We start from the raw sequence: 11918 nt of genomic DNA on the forward strand, positions 1-11918 counted from the left end.
CCCTCCCTCACATCTATAGGTCTTCGTACAGACTAGCTGAGGACTTTAGCGGGTCTGATCACAGGATCAGGTTCCTCGCTACAACGTAGCGGGTTAAGCTTAGTTCTATTGTAGGGACAGATCTCCTGTCTTTCCTTAGTGCTTGTAGCAGATCATAACAGTAAGTCCAGCCCAAAAATATCTCTAAGGAAAGACTTCCCATTTCCATCATGGTGTCGGTTCAGGATTTGGCTCAACGCCTGCAGGGACTCTCTCTGGAGGTGGCCGAGCTCCAACAACACGTGAGTAGCTGTTCTGGAGCACATTTTGTGGAGCCAAAGGTACGTTTGCCTGATTTATATTTTGGTGATCAAGAAGATTTTTTTTCCTTTTAAAAATGCTTGTTTATTATATTTTCGTTTGAGACCCAGATCCTCTGGTGATGAATCACAGCGCATAGGGTTCATAATGTCACTTTTGCGCAAAGAACCTCAGGGATGGGCCTTTTCTCTCCAACCTAGTGATCCATGCTTTAGATCAGTGGATAGTTTTTTTTCTGCTTTGGGTCTGTTGTATGATGATCCTGATCGTGTCTCATCAGCTGAGACTGAATTGAGACGTTTGAGGCAGGGATCAGGTAATGTGGAAAAATATTGTTCTCACTTACGTCGGTGGTCTGCCCAGGTGGGGTGGAACGATTCAGCTTTGAAAAGTTTGTTTCTTGCGGGGCTAGGTGAAAGGGTTAAGGATCTGCTGATTGCTTATCCCACACCTGGAAACTTGCAGGAGGCAATGCAATTAGCTATATGGGTGGACAGGAGACTGCGTGCAAGGGTTAATGAGAGTAAAACCTCTGCCATGTCAGCTCCGAGTCTTGAGAGGGTCTGTACTGACATTGGAGAGCCGATGGAGATTGGGGCGATGGCACCCCGCTCTCAGGAAAAAGACCGCAGGTTTTCTGAAGGTTTGTGCTTTTATTGCGGAAAATCTGATCATTTCATTAAGAACTGTGTGCTTCGTATGAACAAAGAAAAAAAAAAAGGTCAGTTACGTCCATATAGCCTGTTTAAATACTAAGCGGGTATTCCTATCTGCTACTACCGTTGCTCAGGAAGAATTAATTGAATTTCGGGTATTTGTGGATTGTGGTTCTACTCTGAATGTGATTGATGGGGGGATTCTTGGAAAAACTTAAATTAAAACCCAAACCTTTGTCATCCCCTATTGCTGTGGTTTCCGTCGATGGCTCTCCCTTGAAGAGTGTTACTCACAAGGTCTGTGAATTTCCCCTCACTATTAATGGTGTTCACCAAGAGAATTTGGATTTGGTAGTATTAAATAATTTGCCTTGTCCAGTAGTTTTGGGGTTGCCCTGGTTAAAATTGTACAATCCTGTACTGGATTGGTCTACCAATGAAATTAAGTCCTGGAGCCCTAAGTGTTATGACAAGTGTTGTAACGGACGTATTGCTGCGGTGGAAAAAGGGGAATTACCTGTACCTATTTAGGATTTTTGGAGAGTTTTTTCTGAGGATGAGTCACAAATTTTGCCTCCCCATAGAGACTATGATTGTACCATTGAATTTGTCCATGGAGCGACTCTTCCTAAAAGTCGTTTATTTAATCTTACTATTCCTGAGAGAAAGGCTTTGGAGGAATACATACAAACGAGCTTGGCCGCCGGTCACATTAGGCCTTCCAAGTCTCCTGTGGCTGTTGGATTTTTTTTTGTTAAAAAAAAAAGGACGGCGGTTTACGTCCTTGTCTGGATTTTCGTGAGATTAATAAAATTACTGTACGCAATCCTTACCCACTGCCATTGATTCCTGATTTGTTTAACCAGTTAGTGGGGGCCAAGTGGTTCTCTAAAATTGATGTCCGGGGGGCATACAATTTGTTGCGCATGAAGGACGGTGATGAATGGAAGACTGCTTTTAACACTCCTGTGGGTCATTTTGAGAATCTGGTTATGCCTTTCGGTCTTACCAATGCACCAGCATTTTTTCAGAATCTTATTAATGACATCCTTAGACCTTTGATCGGCAAAAATTTGGTTGTGTATTTGGATGACATTTTGATTTATTCAACGGATCTGGAGTCTCATTGGCGGAGCGTACGTGAGGTATTACAGTTATTAATTGACAATTCGCTTTTTGCTAAGCTGGAGAAATGTGAGTTCGCTGTACAGAGAATTAGTTTTTTGGGCTACATTATCTCCAGCGAGGGCTTTGAGATGGACCCGGTGAAAGTTCAAGCTGTGCAGGAATGGCCTAGGTCTATTGGTTTGAAATCGATACAGAGGTTTTTGGGTTTCGCCAATTAATACAGAAAATTCATTAAAAATTTTTCTATTATTGTCAAACCACTGACCGATCTCACCAGGAAAGGTGCTAATGCGGTTCAGTGGACTACTGAGGCAATTGAAGCTTTTGTGTTTCTAAAGGAGAGGTTCAGCTCTGCTCCCATCCTTATGCAGCCTGATGTGACTAAGCCGTTTTTGGTTGAGGTTGATGCTTCTTCGGTGGGGGTTGGTGCGGTGTTGTCTCAGAAAAACAAGGATGGAGTACATCCCTGTGCTTTTTTTTCAAAAAAATTTTCTGAGACTGAACTTAATTACGATATTGGTAATCGGGAATTGTTGGCTATTAAATTCGCATTTGAACACTGGCGTCATCTCTTGGAAGGTGCTGAATTTCCCATTCAGGTTTTCACTGATCATAAAAATCTGATCTATCTTGATGCTGCCAAGCGCTTGAATGCCCGTCAGGCTAGGGGGGCACTTTTTTTCTCGCGGTTTAATTTTTCTGTTACTTACATCCCGGGTACCAAGAATGTTAAAGCTGATGCTTTGTCTCGCAGCTCATCTCCCATGGTCGGTGCTGAGGAGGAGGAGAGCATTTTACAAGAAGGTGTTGTGATTGCTGCATTGGACTCCGTTTTGGAAGATGAGATTCTTAAAGCACAGGAGAATGCCCCATCTAACACTCCCCATGGGAGGTTGTTTGTGCCTAGGACCTTTAGGAGAGATTTGTTTGTTGAGTGTCATGAGTCTCGGTTGGCAGGTCATCCAGGAATTTCTGAGACCAAGAGACTTGTGGGTCGCAGTTTTTGGTGGCCTGGATGGCAGAAGGAAGTTATTAAGTGGGTGCGTCAATATACTGTGTGTGCTAGATCTAAGTCTTCACATGCTCCTGCTGCGGGATTGCTTTGCCCTCTGGAGGTTCCTAGTGCACCTTGGACACATCTGGCTATGGACTTTATTACTGACCTTCCCCCCTCTGAGGGATTCACGGTCATCTGGGTGGTCGTGGACCGTTTTAGCAAGATGTGTCACTTGGTTCCCTTCATCAAACTGCCCTGCGCTAAGACACTCGCTAAGGCCTTTGTCAAGGAGATTGTGAGACTCCATGGCCTTCCTACTGACATTGTTTCTGATACGGGACCTCAGTTCGTGGCTCGTTTTTGGCGTGCCTTTTGTGACAGGTTGGGAGTTCATTTGTCATCTTCATCTGGATATCATCCTGAGTCTAATGGCCAGACAGAAAGGAAGAACCAGGATGTTGAGCAGTTCTTGCATTGTTTTGTGGCAGACAATCAAGAGGGGTGGTCTGAGTTTCTGCCACTTGCTGAATTTGCTCTTCACAACCATACATCCTCTTCTGCTGGGTGTTCGCCTTTTTTTTGTTGTTCTAGGAGACATCCGTCTTTTGGGTCATTCTCCAAATTGGTATCGGCTGTGCCTGAGGAGGAGAGTTTTTCCGGTGATTTGGAAAGAGTTTGGACGGATGTGCGTGGTAATCTGCAGGAAGCTAACAAAAAATCTAAGAGGTACTTTGACAGGAAACGTCAAAAGGTTTTGTTTACGGATGGTGACATGGTTTGGTTGTCCTCTAAGAATCTGCGGTTGAGGATTCCTTCTAAAAAATTGGGTCCCAAGTTTGTAGTGCCCTTTAAGGTGCTTCAGGTAGTTAACCAATCTGCTGTTAGGTTGGAGATTCCCACCTCCTGGAAGATTAATCCGGTGTTCCATGTTTCTCTATTGAAAAAAGCTGATGTATCTGATAGAGACGCCACTGCCACTGTTCCTCTGGTGGTGGAGGACGGGGAATATGAAATTTCCCGCATCCTTAATTCTAGACGGTATAGAGGGAGTTTGCAGTATCTCATCCCTTGGAAGGGTTTCGGTCCCGAGGATAACTCATGGGTGAGGGCGGATGATGTTTCTGCTTCCAGACTTGTCAGAGCATTTCACAGGAGGTTTCCTGATAAGCCTGGGCCTAGGGGATCCGGAGGATCCTCATAGAAGAGGGGGTACTGTTAGAACTCTCCTGTTGGGTTTTTTCTAGTTTGCTGGTCACATGACCTTTTTTGCCTATTTAAACCTGCTCTGCCCTTCTGGCCTTGCTGGACTTCATTGTAATTTCAACTCTTTATCTAGCCAGGTGCTTTGTTACCTTACTCCGTCAGTTTAGCTAGGTCTCTTGACCTCTATTTTCTATGTTGTTTGTTTGTCCTTTTCTGCTACAATTTCTGTTAGGAGGTGTCCATCTTACTCCCAGTCCCTAGTTCTTGTAGGGATCCCTCCCTCACATCTATAGGTCTTCATACAGACTAGCTGAGGACTTTAGCAGGTCTGATCACAGGATCAGGTTCCCCGTTACATCGTAGGGATTAAGCTTAGTTCTATTGTAGGGACAGATCTCCTGTCTTTCCTTAGTGCTTGTAGCAGATCATAACAATAAACGCACTCAGCCATGTGAGGATTTTTTTTTTTTTTTCAGAACGAGTTGTAGTTTTGAATGATGCAATTAATTTTGCTATAAAACATACATTATAAAAGAGGCAGCCATACTTGCCAATACCTAGTCGCAATACTAATATACTACGGGATGTATGAGCCCTCAGGTGGAGACAGAGCTGGTGCAAAATACTAATGAAATAACCACTCTCACACCTACCTTTTTTTTTTTTGGACCATAAGACGCACCTAGGTTTTAGAGGAGAAAAAAAAAATTGAAGCAAAAAACGTGTTCATGATGCACTTTTAAGGGGGAGGAGGTCTTCTTCTGACACTGGTATAGGGGTAATGTCCCCCAATTCTGACAATATCCCCCATCCTGGTATGTATGCATGGCACCCCTAATCCCTATCCTGGTGTGCATGGCACCCCTAATCCCTTTCCTGGTGTGCATGGCACCCCTAATCCCTTTCCTGGTGTGTATGGCACCCCTAATCCCTGTCCTGGTATGCATGGCACCCCTCATTCCTGTCTTGGTATGCATGGCACCCCTCATCCCTGTCCTGGTATGCATGGCACCCATCATCCCTGTCCTGGTATGCATGGCACCCCTCATCCCTGTCCTGGTATGCATGGCACCCCTCATCCCTTTCCTGGTATGCATGGCAACCCTCATCCCTGTCCTGGTATGCATGGCACCCCTCATCCCTGTCCTGGTATGCATGGCACCCCTCATCCCTGTCCTGGTATGCATGGCACCCCTCATCCCTGTCCTGGTATGCATGGCACCCCTCATCCCTGTCCTGGTATGCATGGCACCCCTCATCCCTGTCCTGGTATGCATGGCACCCCTCATCCCTGTCCTGGTATGCATGGCACCCCTCATCCCTGTCCTGGTATGCATGGCACCCCTCATCCCTGTCCTGGTATGCATAGCACCCCTCATCCCTGTCCTGGTATGCATGGCACCCCTCATCCCTGTCCTGGTATGCATGGCACCCCTCATCCCTGTCCTGGTATGCATGGCACCCCTCATCCCCATCCTGGTATGCATGGCACAGCAGTCCCCATCCTGGTATGCATGGCACAGCAGTCCCCATCCTGGTATGCATGGCACCCCTAATCCCTATCCTGTTATGTATGACCCCCTCATCTTTATCCTGTTACATATGCCCCCATCATCTTTATTCTGGTTTGTATGGCCCCCTCATCTTTATCCTGGTTTGTATGGCCCCCTCATCCTTATCCTAGTATGCATGGTCCCCGTAATCCCCATCATGCTGCACATATAAAAAAATAAATATATAAACACTCCTACTCACCTTTCTTCTCTCCTCCAGCGCTGACGCCTGTCTGCCCGCACTGATCTCCCCATGTGAGCTGCGCATGGCGTCACTGCCATGCGCGGCTCACAAGGAGAGATCAGCTGTCGGAAGTCACTGCTCCCCACGCCGGGACTGTGTGCGCGGGGATCAGTGACTTCATGCTCCTTCATAGCCGGCACACAGCTTAGCCGCGCTGCGGCTCCTGCTGCTGCCGGGTTATCTCGTGTGCCCGCTTATTAAAGGGCATGAATATTCACCCCCTCCCCACGCCCATGGGCATGGAGAGAGGTTAAATATTCATGCCCTTTAACAGCGGGCACAGGCGATTCCGGCAGCAGCTGCGGCTACACTGTGTGCTGCTATTAAGGAGCATGAATATTCAGTGTTCCCCATGGGCGTGGGGAGCAGTGAATATTCATTTTCTTTAGCAGCGGGGACAGCGTAGGCTGCTGCCTCCTGTGCCCCGCTCCTCCACCGCTACCGCTGCCCACAGCACAGTATATATACTCACCCCTCCCCAACATTCGGACTATAAGATGCACCCCCCATTTTCCTCCAAAATTTTGGAGGAAAAAAATGCGTCTTATAGTCTGAAAAATACGGTACTATTCATGTAGGGGATTAGAAATGCACAGTATAAGGCTTGTATAGGGCGCCAGTCACACAGATACATGTAGTGCAACATGCCAACTTGCTGCCTATTAGTGATGCCAAAGCTATTACAGAATTTCCCCAAAAATAAGCCCTAGCATGATTTTACAGGATTTTTGGAGGATGCTTGACATATAGGCCCTACTCCAAAAATAAGCCTTAGTTAGTCAGGACTGGCGTTAGGAGAGGGGAGCAACTGGGCAATTTATCAGGGCCCCTACTCTCTTTGGGGCTCCCTAAGCATTTCTATTCCAAGGCTGCTTAAGGACCTTTGGTGACATCATAGTCATGTGACCATAATGTCAGCAAAGGTTCTTGAACTGTGGGAGCCTAGAGTAACTGAAGAGTAGATAGACTGGTATGTAGGGGGGGAGACTGGACAATTTCTCTAGGTTCCCACTCTGAGGCCCTCAGCGTTTCTATTCCAAGGTTCAGACTACTTAAGGACCTTTGGAGAAATCACTGTCCTATGACCCTGATGTCACCAAAGGTCTTTTAACAGAGGAAGTCTAGAGGAGCTGAGACAGGCTGGTATGTATGTGCAGTGTGTGTGTCTGTGTATATTCTTGTGTATGTGCAATGTGTGTGATATGACATGATTATTATATATGGATAAATGAAGACATTCCCTGAAAATAAGCCCTAACCCATCTTTTTGAGCAAAAAATGATATAAGACCTTGTCTTATTTTCTGTAAAAGATGCTAGATCAGGCGGTCTGCCGAGCACTATATATGTGCACCCTACAAGAACAGACACATGGTTTCCACCAACACTACAAAAGCCTGGCTGCATCCTGCAAGGATGGAAAATTATGTAAGGTATTAGTTAATATTTTGACCAAAATATGTAAGCCTGCACCTACGTCAGGGGTCCTCATTGTCTTTCCAGCGAAAAGACAATATAACGTATTGGAAAACCAGATTTAACGCTGGCAGTAAAATGTTTTACCTCACAGAAAGAATAAGGCTGTGTGCCCATAATGTGTTTTTCAAGCATTTATGCTGCGGAATTTCCGCAGTATAAACGCTTCAAAAACGCTTGGTAATCCGCCCCCCATGGTCCCCAATGACAAGACGCACTTTCAATGCCCATGCTGCGTTTTTTTCCGCAGCGTTTATGCTGCGCTCAAAAATCTGCAGCATGTCCATTAATTTTGCGGAAGTGCGGCGTAATCGCCGCCATTGACTTGCTTTGAGACGCATATAATCCGTGTCAGTACATTTGTACTCACGGATTATATGCGTTTCTATGTGCGGATGGTACCCAGGTCTGGAGTAGAGTAGACTCTCATCCAGACCTGGGTACCATAGAAACTGTAAAAAATAGAATTTAAAATAAAAAATAAAGTTTATACTCACCTTCCGATGTCTTCCCGGTGTTTTGTCTGCTACGTCCAGTGACTTGCAATGTTCGCGTGGTTGTGAAGGACCTGCCATGACGTCACTGAGTCATGTGACCCATCACATGGCTCAATGACGTCACCGCAGGTCCTTCACACCACCGCGAGCAGTGCAAGACACTGGACGGAGCAGACAAAACACCGGGAAGACATCGGAAGGAGAGTATAAACTTTATTTTTTTTTATTTTTCACCATTCTTATTCTCTTTTTTAACTAACTTGGTCACACTACTATAAATCCATGCCCGTTGCAACAAAGTGGACAAGTTGTCAAGCACTTTTCCAAGTGATGCTAAAATCGCTTGGAAAAGTACTTGATAACCCGCATGCAGAAATGCGCATGCAAAGACGCTTCACAAACGCTTCTACCTGGCGGGAAAAACGCATGTAAAATCCGCATGCGTTTTTCCTGCCAGGGAGAAGCGTAAAAAATATGCAGCATTTCTGCATCGTGGGCACATAGCCTCAGCCTCGATCCCATGCTGTCCTGTCTGTATACTTGCTTTTGCTTCATTCTCTGCCCAGGAGCTGTGGTTCCTGCACAGTCAGACAGCCATTACACAGTATACGATTATCTCCACACATTATATTTTTACACATCCAATTGTGGAACTTATTAATCCAATGTATGTTGATTAAAATGTACTTTAATATGACAACCCCTTTTGAACTTGGAGGGACCCTTTACTGCCGTGCAGCAATCATAAATGCCCAAAGGCAAAACCCTCTTGGGGAGGGGAGAATAAGTGAACATGTTTGTTGGTAATGCCTCAGTGTTGTTGGACACGTGCACTTATTGGCACTTGCAGTAATCGTTGTTTATGGCTACTTGTAGCATCTGCACAGTGGAAACCTACCTTACTTAAAGGGGTTGTCCGTACTTGGCCAGTGCCAGTCTCTTGAATGAAATTGGAAAACCCTATACTTACCTCCCACACCAGTGCCGTTCCAGCAGTGTTGGCGCCAGGTCTCTCGGTGCTCACGTGACAATATGAAATCTGCAGCCAATTGGGGGGTGTGATCGTCCACTCTGATGAAATAATAAAGGCAACAGCCGGCGACATAGTGTCATGTGAGTGCCAGGAGACCCGATGCCTAATATTGCTGAAAAGGCGCCAGTGCAGGAGGTGAGTATAAGCCTCTCTTATTTAACATGGAGAACTCAGGCATTTAGGATGGGGTTGTCCAAGTAGAACTCTTGTGTATATTATTTAGCCAAAATTAAAATGTACCAAATATCCACATGTGCAAATACCGTATATAAAGCCTTTTACTCCAAATTCCGTTATTTCTCCTCTGATCTCATCAGTGGCCGTTCATTCAAAGCCACAAAGTGTTTGTCTATCCTGATATCTTGTGGAACAGCCTGGCCTCACATGGGTTCTCCTCCCTCTTATCTCGGACCCTCAGTATTGACACCCTCACTTTTTTCATGCCCCTACATCTTTATATTTAATGCGGAAAGACTACCAGGAAATGTAGTTTCTGATCACTTGAGTCTTTTCTAATGTGATCGGTTTCATTATACCCTTATACCATCCACAGCAGTATACGAAAAGGAGTGTAGGTGTGAGTTGTGCAGAGGCAGTGGCTGCACCCAGGCACTGATGCGGAAATCCCAGCTCCCCTCTGCCCATTACCGTTCACCAGTTTTATATGTGATGCATGGTGGTTCAGCAGACAGATTCTAGGGCAAAATAACTACTAAATAATGTCATGTTATAATGACAGATCTGTCACAAGCAGTTTTTCAAGTTGTAGAGCAATAACCTGAATCTCCCCAGTTGTTCTTTCATAACCATAGTCACCAGCATTCATAACCATAGTCACCAGCATTCATAACCATAGTCACCAGCATTCATAACCATAGTCACCAGCATTCATAACCATAGTCACCAGCATTCATTACCATAGTCACAAGCATTCATAACCATATTCACCAGCATTCATAACCATAGTCACCAGCATTCATAGCCATAGTCACCAGCATTCATAACCATAGTCACCAGCATTCATAACCATAGTCACCAGCATTCATAACCATATTCACCAGCATTCATAACCATATTCACCAGCATTCATAACCATATTCACCAGCATTCATAACCATAGTCACCAGCATTCATAACAATAGTCACCAGCATTCATAACCATAGTCACCAGCATTTATAACCATAGTCACCAGCATTCATAACCATAGTCACCAGCATTGGCTGCAATTTCATGAAACCTCATTGTGCGCTAAGGGGATAATATATCATCTAGACATATTCAGAGATAAAGCTAAAATACAACACCAATAGCACAGTAATAATGGCGATCATTTATTGAAAGCAATGTAATATATAGAATTTTTTTATTTTTCCATGTATAATGTAGCCAGCAAGGGTGAGTCTATTTTAGCTTTTAATAATTATTTGCTAAAATAAAGTGGCTGACATTACAAATTATTGCCTAAATGGGCACAAAGCTGCCAGTCAGCGAGCAACACTGACCATAGCACTGGATAGGGGAAAGCTGTGGACCCCGTATAGCCAGGTTGACAATCGCACCAAGGACGGCTGTAGATGCCGCAGTTGTGTCCTGTAATTCATGCGTCACATCTCCCAACAAGGATTCCAGAGTTTGGATTTTATGACTTCACTTCTGAATCCACCTGGGGAACGTGGCACAGGGGCCTCATTGCTGCTTATGCTCCATCCCAGTTGGCACAGAGCAGACTGCCAGTGGTCACGTTGGCAGTGGAGCAGCAGCTTTCAGCCCTCTGTAAGTAGGTCAGATACATTGTGTGACTGCTTTGCCGCAGATCAGCACATATAGAGATGGAGGTAATAGGAAGATGTGGAAGAATGTTCTTCAGATTGGCAGGCCAGCCATGCTTGTTACTGATGACATGAAACATGATGATGTTGGCATTTTGAGTGCAGGTAGTAGGAGCTGATGGTACAGAAATAAATGAACTCCAGTAGATAGTCTTGCGTCAAGATACAGGAGGATTAGATGGTATGACGGTATTATGCTGTTTCTCCGCTTAGTGGTAAGTTGTGCTCCATGCTGGACCCACAAACGGGAAACTCGTGAAAATCCTCTGTTCTCTAGCAGGAATTGTCTCGTTCACGCCATCACTGCGCGGTGCTGGGATCTGCTGTCTCATGGTGACATACGGGTTCCTTCCTATAATAACTGGAGATGGCGCTTTTCCTGTCCTTATGTCTTTCCAGTTTATATTTGAAAAGAAGGGGTGCGTTCTGATTTTTCCATTAACCCCTAGCCGGACATAATGGTCTTTGCAGAGTAGTTTGGACATAATGTCCATAGCATCGTGGTCAGTGAGGTTTTCATATGATGGTTCTTCGTACAAGACATTATTCACAATCTCTTCAGTGGTGTCTCCTGGAAATGGTGAGTCTTGGAAAATCATGTCGTACAATATGACTCCAAAGGCGAACCAGTCCACACCTTCACCATAAGCGTCTCCCATGATCATTTCTGGGGCGCCATACCCAGGTGTTCCACTGAAATCTCTGGCATTAAATCTCTTATCAAACTCGTATAGAGATAGTCCAAAATCAGTAATTTTTATGTGGCCGTCACCAGTCAGCAGGATGTTATCCGGTTTTAAGTCCCGGTGAATGATGTCATTGCTGTGCAGGAATTGTAGGCCACAAACGATTTCTGCTCCTATAAATGTTACAGGTTCCTTCAGGGGAATGGTACTATATATATAGTGAAGCAGATCCCCTCCACTGGCCAGCTCGGTGACAAAATACGCATGGTTTTCCGTATGAAACGCGGCATGGCAATGGGTTAGGAATCTGCTGTTG

This window comes from Phyllobates terribilis, unplaced genomic scaffold (assembly GCF_046119375.1).
Source record: "Phyllobates terribilis strain yellow unplaced genomic scaffold, ASM4611937v1 Scaffold_156__1_contigs__length_4398808, whole genome shotgun sequence".
NCBI classification, from domain to species: domain Eukaryota; kingdom Metazoa; phylum Chordata; class Amphibia; order Anura; family Dendrobatidae; genus Phyllobates; species Phyllobates terribilis.